Source organism: Nyctereutes procyonoides, unplaced genomic scaffold, assembly GCF_905146905.1.
Source record: "Nyctereutes procyonoides isolate TBG_1078 unplaced genomic scaffold, NYPRO_anot_genome, whole genome shotgun sequence".
Classification (NCBI taxonomy): domain Eukaryota; kingdom Metazoa; phylum Chordata; class Mammalia; order Carnivora; family Canidae; genus Nyctereutes; species Nyctereutes procyonoides.
In genome coordinates this window covers 58,790,599-58,804,659 of record NW_026575142.1, presented here as the reverse complement: position 1 = coordinate 58,804,659, position 14,061 = coordinate 58,790,599, and positions in this window count along the sequence as shown.

The following is a 14,061-nucleotide window of genomic DNA, read 5'->3' as shown; positions in this document are numbered from 1 at the left end:
GTGCACAGGTTCCTTGACCCCTGCTTTTGTGCTTTTCAGAGCACCAGTAATAAGACCCCGTCACAGCAGGAGCAAGTGCTGCAACACATATATCCGAATCACTTCTCCATATCACCAAAGTGTATGCTGTCGTATGGTCCCAAGAGACCTTTGAAAAGAAATCTAGTCTTCCCAGTAAGACTATACATTTAAATAGACTATACTAAGTAAGCATAGTCTAGGGAATTCAACAAAATTAAAAGGGACATAAAAATAGCTTGAATGTTTATGTGGATACCTGTGTATGTAAACACATCCCAAATGGCAGCAATTGTACTGCTTTATCATTTACAGATGATCATGCACATTCTTTAACCCTCAGAGCCACTTTGCAAGGCAGGTAAGGATGTCTTTTCCATTCTTGATGTAAGTATAATGTCTGTGGGTTTCCATGTGGGTGTCTTGAGTTACTATATACAAATTGAATCACTCAGAATCCCTGGAATCGCAGAAGTCTGGTAGTAAATTCCAGCCTAAATTATAAATGCCAATATTCCTTCTCTGATACTGACTGTCAGCAATGCCAACTTCTGGACTCTGAAATACACCTCTAGCTCAGAATAAAGGTATTATAAAGTCAATTGTATTTTTGGAATTTTACAATAAACCAAGTCTTTCCTTCCTTTATTCCCTCTACTTTCTCCTAAAGATAGAATTTGTTTTCTCAAGAAAACAGACACGATTATTCTTTAGAAAAATTGTTCTATTGAGTTTATTTTTCTATCTCAGGATAGCATGATCACTAGACATGTTTGATATGAATGTGTCACCAGCCAGGGACTATTGGATTAAGAAATATAAAAATCTGGTCCTGATGATTTTTTATAGATATGAAAAATTTAAGATGCTTGAAAACTAAGAAAAAGATTGGATCAGTTGCTTACATGATATTTATCTCCAAATAATAGGAAGCAACAACTATTATCACAAATATTACCACGTTCAGCTTCTAACCCCAATTCTGTTAGATTAGATTACACTTTAGTATATGCTGATTATTCACTATAGGAATAGAACTAAGTGCTTTTCTTCATTTGGTGGGGGCAGGAGGGGAGGAGTATGAAAGATGAATGTACATGTATATGGCTTAGAGAAAAAAATTTGAGCTAGACAAACCTTTGAGCAATTTGGTCAAGTTATTTAACCTTCCTGCAATGCAATTATTTAGATAAAGTACTAATACCTAATAATAGCTTCAAGGTTTTTTTCATTAGAGTTAAAGAAAATAATTCTTAGAAGTTTGGCATTGGGCCTGACCCAGTATGTATTTATTGGGATTTAGTGAAGAGTGCCCCCCCCCTTTTTTTTTTTTGAAGTAGGCTCCACTGCCAGCATGAAGTATGGCACGGGGCTTAAACTTACAACTCTGTAATCAAGACCTGAGCTGAGATCAAGTGTTGGACATTTAACTGACTGAGCCACCCAGGCACCCCAAAGAGTGGCTCTTTTTAATAGGAAATAGTTAAGACACATAAACAATCATAAAGTCAAAAAAGTGGTATTCTATAGGATTCAATGAAAAAGAAATTTATTATTTTTCCCTCACTCTACCTTTAAACTCAGTATTTGGGCTCACTTCCTGGTCCTTTTAAAGATGTTGGCCCTACTTCGAAAAATTTCTATTCAGTCTTAGGAAACTTTTTAATCTCCTGGGCATATCTAGTGATACAAATACTCTTGTATCAGTACTAAAAAATGTTTTAGTACTATGTAATAGTCAAAATTCCAATCCTCATTTACAGTTCAACTCTTCTGCTTCTCAATTTGGGTCAGCTTCAGCTGAAAGTTTGTAGGGGCAAACTACTCTACCTTGAGATTATCCTCCTCACCCTACTCAAACATTTTTAGCCATGGTTCTGAGCCTGACTTTTGCCCCAGTGATAATGAGGTTAAAATGAAGTCTTTGGGGTAGGTCCTAATCCACTGGGACAGTTTCCTTATAAAGAGGGGAGGGGCGGCATTTAGGTATAGCGACCGATACCCACACAGGGAGAACACCTTGTGAACACGATGGCAAGATGGAATGACGCTTCCATTAGCCAAGGAATGCCAAACTATTAGCAAAGCACCCGAAGCCAGGGCGCTTGTGCAGAACAGATGCTCCCTCACAGCCTTCTAGAGGAATCAACTCTGCCAACACCTTGACCTCAGGCTCCAGCCTCTAAAACTGTGAGACAGCAAGTTGCTGTTGTTTCAAGCCTCTCAGTTTGTGCTATTTGTTACAGCAGCCCTACCAAACTAACTAGTATTTTACCAGTTACGTACACACTAGTTTACATATAAATATCTAAGGATATTTACACAAATATGTGTCTAATATATAAATTATGTATATAAAATGAAAAAAAAAACCTACTTCCAACCTTTTTGAATACTTCTTTTTGTGAATAGCCTAGGAATGTTGTTTTCTTATGTTTACCTCAATTTTTCTCATTCAATACTTTTAAATTGTTGTAAAGACAGTCAAATTCTAGAGGCAGTTTGTCATTTCCTAAGTTACTTATCACTTCTTATGTCAAAGCTGTTAATTTTCTTTCCAGATGAAAGCTATACTTTAAAATGGGAGTAGCAGATATTAAAGTTTGAAGACATAAAACATTTTCTTCCATCTTGACAATTCAATATCACCAAATGCTTAGAAGACTATGTTTAAGACACGATTTTTTTTTAAGATTTTACTCATTTATTCATGAAAGACAGAGAGAGGCAAAGACACAGGCAGAGGGAGGAACAGGCTCCTTCCTCTAAGGGAGCCCGATACGGGACTGGATTCCCAGACAATGGGATCACGCCCTGAGCCCAAGGCAGACACTCAACCACTGAGCCACCCAGGTGCCCCAAGACACAATTCTTAAATCAAAATTTACTCCAGTTAGTCAGAGCTACCTGGTCTATAATTTAAGAATAGAATTAATATTTAAAGAAATAAAATAATGGAATTACTAATTTCAAAGAGCAACTGAGTTGAATTTTTTCCCTTTTATTCAAGCATTTCCTGTTAATGCAGGGAACATCTTCTTACCATAAATGTGGCCAAGAGCCAAATTAGGTATAATAGGGTTTTTGGATAGTCCAAAAGTATCTCTCTTCTTATAGAACCCTAATCAGGTAAGATTAGGCATTCTAAAAGGTGACTTTTTGGGAGGCAGTTTTATTTTTCTTCTCTAAGTAACATCAGTCAGTTATCTTTCCTCATTTGGCACACATTATCTTCCCAAGAAAGACAAAGAATTAACTTCTTACTCATTTAGACATCCACTCTAATTGTTTTGAACTTTCTTGGTCATTTTTCTGGTCTTACAATAAACCAGTAGCATTTTTCCCCCAAAGTAGAATTAATTCAGACCACAAAAGGGATGCACTACTGTTCAAGGGAATGTGTGAATTAATTAGTGTTAGAAGAAAAATCCTTTTTCTTATTCACATACCTTTTGTTTTGGTTCTTCCAAACCATAACTGCTTCTGTGCAGTATTTGAAAGAAATGGGGTACATTTTTCAGGCATGTTTGGCACAGAGAAAGAGAGACAACATCACACCTCTCAGAAGAATTTCTATATGTTTGATTTAATAACTTTCTCAACACATCAATCAATTTGAACTCTCAATCAAAACTTAAATTAAAAACCAATTCTGATAAATCAATAATGAAACTTAACAGAAGTCTTTCAGGCTGTCCTGACAAAACCAGCCCAGCCTCATTAAAACAATCAAGTCCTAGAGTTCTATTCTGGGTTTTGTTTTGGGAATGTTTTGTTTTGTCTTCGTTTGGTGTTTTGTTGTTGATTTTTGCTTTAAGCTTAAGGAGTAGGCATAAAGTAATGAAATCAAGCAAGAAAATTTGGGACACTTCAAATTGAAAGGCTTCAACAAATTGTCAATATGACATTCAATTTATAAATGTCTCAAACAGGGTCCCCATGCAGCTTTAGTTTTCTGCAAGGTGCTAACGAAGTTTAAAAGTTGTAAAGCTATGTCATTTTCATGCTAAGTCATTTCAGAGTATCCGAAAACCAGTTTTTGAGTATGGCACGTGAATGGGAATTAATCATATATGACCTTGAAGGCTCCAAGTAGGCTCTAAAACAGGGAGAGTTGGTAGTGGCTCCTTCCTCAGGGAGAAACCACACCACAATGCAGAGGCAATGGACTGCATTTCCAGGGCAGGACCTATGCTATTTGTAAGGTTCAACCCAGGATTATACCACTTCCAGGTGAGTCAGTGGATGAATCAATCATTACTTAGGTCAACCACCCTAATTTCAGCTACTCCTTCATTGAGCCAGGATAGGTCTACAGAAAATAATGTTTCCCTAATAAAGTTAAGAAACATTGGCTTTTTATGGCCAGTTATTTATATCCAGTCCTTCAAAAGGCAACAGAGTAGAATGATAATTCCCAACATTTGCTGCTTATTAGAATCACCTTTAAAACTTCCACTGCTCAGAGGCACCTGAGTGGCTCAGTGGGTTGGTGTCTGCCTTCAGCTCAGGTCGTGATCCCAAGGGCCTAAGATTGAGACCTGTATCAGACTCCCTGCTCAGTGGGGAGTATGCTTCTCCCTCTGCCCCTCTCCCTACTCCTGCTCCTTCTTTCTCTCTCAAATAAATAAATAAAACCTTTATAACAAAACAAAACACCTCCCACTGCTCAGATCCCACCCCCTACCTAGTAAATCAGAATGCCAGAGAGTAGGAGCCAGGCACCAGGAATTTTTAAAGATTTTCTGGTGATTCCAATGTGCAGCAAACCTTGGGATCCAATGAAATAGAATTTTAAAGGAAGTTAATGTGAGAAATGCAGACAAGGGATAAGGAAGAAAAAGAACTTGATTACCTAGAAACCATAGGCTCAAATATCTGGATATGTTTTCTTTTGAAATGGAGAATGAACATCCATTAAGAATATGATGCACACATGTATGCCCCCACACCCCAGTGAGTGCTAAGTAAATGTCCATTTGTAATTCTATGAGAGTAATCATAAATGCACACTGCTTGAGCACACATTTGAGAGTGTGTCAAAATGCTACAAGGAATATAAAAGTATTGACTGATAAATCAATAAGTGAATGACCTAGAATACATGACCTTGCACACTTTATTAGTTCAAAAAGTTGCAGCAGACTTTAAGATCAACTAATAGTTTTCCCCTTCTGTGCTCTCCCTGTGAGGAAATCTCCTTGAAAGGACTTTAAAAGCACAACCGCAATCAATAGATTGATTTCCAAATATAACCAGGGGTGAGGCTAGTTTTCACAGAATATTGGGGAGGTAGAGGAAGAGGAATTTCACCCAGAGAACATGCTTGTCCTTCTTAGGAATTATCTTGAGATCTTTCTCTACTCTCTATAAGAAAAGGCAGGAAGCATAGTGCACATCAAAGTAAACCATTCACAATCTTATTTCAAGGTAGAGCAGAAAAATAAATTTGACAAATAATGTCATGGCAAAGAAATAGTTGAAACCAAAATCACATGCAAAAAACTCATACCATTGGTTACCAACCTAGTTTTCCAAATTGGTTTATAAAGTCTTTAGAGTTAGTGATCTACCTAACAAAGGCTGCCCTGCAGTGAGATAAAGAAGCTCTGACTATGCCCCCATGTTAGCATACCCCGAAACATTTGCTCTCCTTCTCAGGCTTTGGTCATGCAGACAACACCAATGTCCCTGTGCCATGTCCAGAGGCACCTCCACTTTGATTGCTTCTTAGAACACACAAACAAACTTACCCAGGAAAAAAAAAAAAAAAAAATATATATATATATATATATATATTTAGAATTTTTTTTAAGCTTTTATTTATTTATGACAGTCACACAGGTAGAGAGAGAGAGACAGAAACATAGGCAGAGGGAGAAGCAGGCTCCATGCACCGGGAGCCCAACGTGGGATTCGATACCGGGTCTCTAGGATCGTGCCCTGGGCCAAAGGCAGGCACTAAACCGCTGCACCACCCAGGGATCCCTTACCCAGGAAAATATTTGACTGCTCCTAGAATCCTTTCGGGTCTCATGGGGTCCCATGAAATTTCCTCAGGACTTTCTGCCTACACCCAATGAAATACCCTGAAGCAGAGCTCTCTATCCCTCAGGTTTCAGAGAAGAAGCAGGGAACAGGTTCCTGCTACTCTTCAAACTTATTTTTTCCTTGTCAACTATTTCCATTGACAGCTTCCATCTCTATCTGCTCCCCTAGATGGTCTCACATATCATAGGTGGAAGGACTGCTAAGGGCAAGCTCTGCCCCACTTGCTTACCTGACAACCAGTCCTTTTGGTGACATTGATGCTGGAGAAGTGCATCAGTATCACTAATGACTGGGCCAGTGAGGGCACTCCTAGTTTCTCAAGCACATTTAAATTCACATATTTTACATCCCTAAAACCTCTTCCTTTCAGAGTCTTTTTTTTAACTCTATTCAGAATTTCCACCAACTACTTGCCTTGGGGTCACCTGTTTGACCCTCTAGGTAATGCCATAGTGCTACTACCATACAGTACAAGTACTTTCAGTTCCTGCTTTGCCACCTTTATATAATGAACATTGGTGTGGTGTCCTAAGCAAACATGGCCAATTCTTATACAGTCCTTTAGTGATGACAATCATAATGCTAGTTTTTTTTCCATATTATAGGTTACATAATACACTTCTATGACCCAAAGTTTGGCAAAATATCAATATTTACTTTTTGATGTGTCTTATATTCACCCATTAGTATTAAAATTGACTTGATTCATATTCTTATACTTCTTGCTTTATCTTTTTCTGGAGAATCTGTTTTTCTTCAGGTGGTAAATCTACTGGTTTCTAAAATTTGGTGATTTTGACCATCTTGACATATTTTATGTAAAATTTACCCTTTTTTTTAAATTTCACAACTTAACAAATACATATTGAGCATCTTGTATTTTCCAGGAAAGGTATCTATCTAGAGATATAAATTTAGAAATCACCAGCATACAAATGATGATTCTTTCCCAGGGGCTAGAAGGTGTCACCTAAGAAAATAATATTGAAAGAGCAGAATAGATTTTTAAAGTTTGAACACCAAGACATTGTAGTGTTTAGAGATCAGAAAAACGAACAGACTCTATCAAAGGGAATTGAGACAGAAGGATGACCAAGAGATAATAGTATCCTGGAAGTCAAATCTAAGAAAAATTTCCAGGGAAGCTGGAGTAATCGACTGTACAAAATATGCTGATAAATTGAGTAAAAGGGGGACTGAGAATTTGCCATTAGATTCAATAATACAGTGCCACTGGTGACCCTGTTAAGTACAATTTATATGATGGTAGAGAAAGTACGATTTTTCTAAGTCTTGGACATACAGAAGCAGTTCAGTAGTGTCTCTCCCTTTCCCAACTTCTCACTCCCAATCTGTGATATACCTGATATTGGATGAAAAATATAATGGCCAGCTCTAAGAAGTAGCCTATGTTTATTAACTCTGAATGAATCATCCCCTGCTATAGATACTTTAAACATAGGTTCTTATCAAGATGGGTTCATCTCCAAATAAGCAAAGACCATGTCTAATGCTTTGCAATCCTTATTTTCCCAACTCCTGGCAATACATAAGACCCCAATGTGCAAAGGCCAAAGCACGAAAGAAGACAGGTGCTCTACTTTTGTCATCATCCAGACCATAAAGTTGGACACCAAAAAAAGTGCTTAAAATTATTATGACAAACCATCTGCCCTTGGTGACAACAGGAAACTGATTTAAAGAGACTACTTCAGAATGTGAGAAATAATATATTTCCCTATCAATATGATTGGGAATTATTCCTCTAAATTGGTCACATTTTGTAATGCTCTAGATCCACATTATACAATGAGACATAATCCGTTGTCAGAATCAGGAGCCAAGAACTCCAGCTCTGCTTTTACCACTAAATTACTGAGTGACATTGAGCAGGTCATGGAATCGTCCTCTGACTTCATTTCCTTATCTATAAATGGAACTGTAATGATACTGGCCTTTCCTTCTTCATAGAATAATTGTGATGATGCACAGATAAAATTAATGTGAAAGATCCTGTAAAAGCATATATTGCTATATAAAAGCAAAGTGGTATAATAAGGTTATGATTAGATCCAAAACCATTAAAACTAAAGACAAAAGATTATCAAAAAATTACAATCTATAAATTCCTCCCTGTGTAACTACAAATCTTTCAATTATAGGCAATGCAAAATGAAAAAAAAAATTCTCCAACATCAAATTTGTATGTCCATATGGGCTAAATATTGTTGTTCTATTGTAAGTTTTTGACAAGCTTCAAATAAGAATATATAATGAGTTTAATACTGTAAAATGAGGAAAATTCAAGAAAAAGTCTAGGTAAAAATGAAAACCTAATAGATAAAACATATATTAGGGATGGAAATTTTTGGTTAAATAAAAACATATCTGGGTGTTGAAGAAATATTTGTACTCTTGTTTCAACTAATATAACACTGAATATTGGATTTTTAATTTATGGATGAGTTCTGTGTTTATATGCTTTTTTATTTTATTATACAAAGCCTTGAGGTGCTTGCATGAGAAGGTACCCCATAAATTATGCTGTGTAACTTCATACAGCATAGCCATTAATCACAAGCATTAAATTTTTCTTTTCTTTTCTTTTGGCATTGAACAAAGAATTGTTGGAAACATAAAGGAAACAGGTCAGGATAAGCTGCCATAACTATTTATTTCACTTTAAAGAGTTGCCTCGGAGCAGGGAGACTGTGTTCGATTTATCATTTCCGACTTCACTAACCTTCCTAGGTTTGGGCAAGTTTTTTAAAACATTCCCCCCCTCAAAAATATTATTCGTTGCATGAGATTTTCAGCATTCAACCTAGGATAATCTTTAAGAATTTTTTTCTAAAGAAAGCTTTTTAGCTACCTTTCTACTCTCATAATGTTTTGGGACATAGAAAATTAAAATCTTACAAAATTGTTGAAATTTCTTATTGAAATTTTTATTCTTATGAAAATAACAGACCCAGAGTGTTAATTTCTCATGGACCAGATTTTTAATTGATACACAAGGGTATCTAAGTCTCTTAAGATCATCACACATCATTTATGCTTTACTTATAAATGAAATAGCACCATCCTTTCACTAACAAGGAAAGGAATTAAATTTCTGATACCTAGAGTGTTTCAAACAGATTACTTGACATATTGCCTTTTTGATAACCCCTGGAGAGGGTATTACATGTTGTAAATCCTCATTTCAGAATATATGCAGCAGAAAATATTGTTTGTTAAGATACAGATAAAAGGGAACCCTTGTAGACTGTGGTGGGGATATAAAATGGTATAACTGCTACGCAAAACAATATTGTGCTTCCTCACAAAATTAAAAATACCATGTGATTCAGGAATTCCACTACTAGATATATATCCAAAAGAACTTAAAGCAGATTTTCAAAGAGGTATCTATATATCCATGTTCATTACAGCATTATTTAAAATACCCAAGAAGTGGAAGCAACCCAAATGCCCATCAATGAATGAATGGGTAAGTGAAATGTGGTGTATGCATACAATGGAATATTTTCAGCCATAAGAAGTTAGTAAACCCTATCATATGCTATAACATAAATGAAACTTGAGGACATGATGCTAAATGAAATAAGCTAGTCACAAAAAAGAATAATACTATATGATTCCATTTACATAGAGTATCTAAAGTAGTAAATTCATAAAACAGAAAGTAGATTGGTAATTACCAGGGGCTTAGGGATTAGGGAAAGTAAGACTTATTTTCTAATAAGTATAGAGTATCCATTTTGTAAGATAAAAAATTCCTAGAGATCCATTACACAATAATGTTAATATACTTAATACTACCATACACTTAAAAAGGTTCAGACAATAGATTTTATATTCTATGTTCTTTACTACAATAAAAACAGGAATACATTAGCAGCTATCATTTGCTATTTCATCTCCAAATATTATCATATATGAATCTCTTAAATCTATAATAAGAATCTGAAAATAAACAATAAATATAAATAACTGTTAAAATTACCCAAGAAAAGGATAGGCTTGATAAGCAAGGAATAGAAGCTGTGGAAGGAGAACATTATTGAGGTGATGGATAGTAGCAAACATTTTCGAATAGTCAATGCCTTAGGCTTTATAAGAATGGAACTATATTCTAGTGGCAGTGCTAAAGACAGCAACCATGTGATTTTTATATATAATTTTAATTATTTGGTTGTGAAACCAAAATAATTGATTTTAGCAGGTTGTGATATTATAGTTTAGATAATTTCCTAATGAAACATTGTGCAATTTCTTGGTAGGTTATTTAATTTGCATGTATATATATATATAGAGAAATATATAGAATAAATTTTTGGTCATTTGTTCTATTATACATATATATAATGATAAACATGTTATTTAATTGGGCAAATCCCACAAATTACTTTGTGATGTTTCTTTGGTTCCTTTATTGCTTGCTGTATTGTTTAATAAATAAAACATTACCAAGAAAAAGAAAATTCTTCTGCCCTAAGGTGCCAGGCTTGATTATTAACACATCAACAATAACTGCAGAGTATCCATAGAGAATGAGGGAACTGTGACATAAAACTTTTTTGGAGAGATATTTTAAGGAAAAGGACAATGGGGAGAAAGTTAATCTTCTTTTATGAGAGAAAGTGCTGAGACAGGAACTTTTGTATAAGATATCCTGTATAAGGTATTTTACAGTTAAAAGATAATTAACAGATGACGTAAAGATGTAATAGCACATAAAATATACAGAAGTTGGAAGGCCTAAAAAGTTTTCAGAGAAGAAGATATATGGTAAGAGCCAAAATGAAAGGAAATCTGGCATGTTTTGTAAAATGCTAACTTTTGAAAATATAAGGGAAATACCAGAGTAGAATATCATAGGAAAGAAAGAAAAAGAAGGAGCGAAAAGAGTAAGCCAAAATCTTGCAGACAACTCCTTTCAATTACAAAATTACTATACGATTTACTCCAAATAAAAATAAAGGGTATTTTTTGTAATGAATAAGGCAATCATATGTAAAACAAAAAACGTTAGAGGATGTGTGAAGATGGAAGTGCCCATATGTGGTCCCTAATTGAATTTCCCCACATCCAGTGCGTGGCAACTCTGTGATTGAGAAAGACATGCTGTTCTCCAGGGATGCCTAACTGCGGATGGCCTCTCTTCCTGCCTTTTCCCCCACCAAGAACCCCCAGGAAATACACCCATTTAAGATTCCTTTCAACAAGGGATCATGTGGATGTTTTTGGTGGCTCCTCTTCCAGCCTGGATTCCACTCTATAGTTGCACAGAAAGGTTCCTAGATATGTGGCTCACTTGTAGATAATAATGCTGCTTTGTTCCTTGATGCTAATCTTATTTCAAACATCTTAGTGAGCTTGCAGAATAAATTCAGATAGATAATACCTTCCACTCAAACAGCCCAGGGCCAGGAAGTAAATGCAGAGGATCCCTTCTGACTAATTGCCTGGCTGTTCTAGCCCCAACCAACCTCTGGGGGTGCACCTATTCCTTCCTTAGGTAGGTTTGCTTGAGAAAGTTCCCTTTCCTCTCCTCCCCCTAGAGAGAAGATAAAAGCCATATTCACCCTAAGGCCAAGAAAAAGAAAAGAACAAAAAACAAAACAAAACCTACAGCAATCACATGTTCAACTCTGACTGGATACAATGAAACTCCATGACTCGTTTTTCTTGACCAGCATTTCTCAGCTGCAAGTAGTTGACAGTAATTGCATGACTCTCGGTCTCATTTTTTCACTCTTCTCATATTTTCAAAGTGTCAATAGAGAAAACTGAGATAATTTGCTTACAACAGCTATGGGTTGGAAACACTATTCTCAACCATTTGATTGTTACTATAATGACTTTCCCAATTCTTTGACACAACAAAACATTAATCAGGATCAGAAACATGGTTTGTCCTTTCAATCTATATCCTAATGCAAACATCTTAAGTAAATATGTGTCTGTACCTGAATCTCTGTTGGCTATAGATATTGCTATATTCTGACATTTTACCACATTATACTGTGCTCATAGGCTTCTAGATTTTCTCATACTTGACCTCCAAGTCCTTGGAACTTCTCTCTTCAACACCTGGCACAGTTGTATATACTTTAGCACAGTGGCTAAAGGAACAGACTTTGAAGATGAAGTGACTTTGTTTGGAATTCCAGTTCTGTCACTTCTTAGCTTTATAATTTGCTTAGTTGTATCTTTTAAAATTTTTTAAGTGAGATCCAGTTTTCTCATGTGTAAAATAGAGGAAATAATATCTACTTCACATATTTCTTTTATATATCAAATAAGTATGTACCAGGAATGCAATAAATAATAGATGTCATTATTTCATGTATTAAAAATGCAGAAACAGCTATTATTCATAGTATGGCCATTGAGTCAAAGCAAGATTTTGAACTGTCTTTTAAATTATTAAAGAATAATGAAATTAATTTCAAATTAGAATTAAATACTTTAAATACTTCCTTTCTTGCTTTTTCTTTATTTAGCAATCCTGATAAATCAGATTAAATAATTTCCAGTAAGCCAAAGTACTTGAAAAATTGAAGTAAATGTTTATCCAACCACACAAGCATATATTTATTAATTAAATATCTTCCTCCGCTTATTCATGAATAATGGTTGTTATAATTTTTAATTATAAAAGCTCAATTCTTCAAATCATATTTTTCAAATGTAATATTCCTAGATTTATATTCCCAGATATTAACAAGAAAGTCTTGTCAATTTATGGGACAGGGGTGAAGATGGGAAAAAATAGAGAAAGAGAGTGAAATTATAGAATTTTAGAATTAAAAGGTACCATAAAGTTCCTATTTTCCTACATTAAATGTAGTATGCTTATATCTAACCAGAGGAAGTTTTTATGTGCTTTTAAAAAAACAAAACAAAACCTCATGATGAAAATCAGGTGCTTTGTTTTTAATTCCAGGTAACTAAAAGTTTGCTAATAGATGTTAATAAGATTGTTAGAGGATAAATTGTATCCCCCAAAATTCATATGATAAAGTCCTAACCCCAGGACCTCAGAAGGTGACTCTATCTGGAGATACAAGTTTGTATTTAGAGCGCCTTTAAAGCAGTAAAGTTAAAGTGAGGTCATTGGGGCAGACCCTAATCCAATATGACTGGTTTCTTCATATGAAGAGGCAATCCAGATGTCTTTCCTTCACAGAGGAAAGACCATGCGAAGAAACAGGGAAAAGGCAACCATCTATAAGCCAAAGAGAAAGGTCTCAGAAAAAACCAAGCCTATCGACACCTTGATCTCTGACTTCCAGCTTCCAGGAGCTCTTCTCTAGAAGAGAAGCTAGATCTCTCTTCTAGCTCTGAGAAAATAAATTTCTATTATTTAAACCACCCAGTCTGTAGTACTATGTTATGGCAGCTCCAATAAAATAAGATACAACCTTAAAAAAATTAAATTAAACCTGTAGACTTTTATGAGATATTAACTTACATCAAAGGTCAAGATACATATACAAAGAGGTAAGACTCACAAATTTATGGAGTTCAGCTAACTCCAGGCATGTGTGAACTAGAAAGACTTTTGTGATTAACCCAGATGGAGGAGGTCAAGTAAAAACAAACTATTAAGGGTAAAAACTGGTGTGATAGAAATCTTTATAAGGTACTAACCTATAGGGATCCCTGGGTGGCGCAGCGGTTTGGCGCCTGCGTTTGGCCCAGGGCGCGATCCTGGAAACCCAGGATCGAATCCCACATCGGGCTCCTGGTGCATGGAGCCTGCTTCTCCCTCTGCCTATGTCTCTGCACCTCTCTCTCTCTCTCTCTGTGACTATCATAAATAAATAAAAAAATTTAAAAAAAGGTACTATCCTATAATGAAAAGTTAAAAATATAGATAGTTCTAGAGAACAGTAAGTCATAGCTACAAAGTCTCGTGTCAACTCTAAACAATATTTTAGGTACTGTTAATATACACTAACAAAAAGCAACCAAAATTAA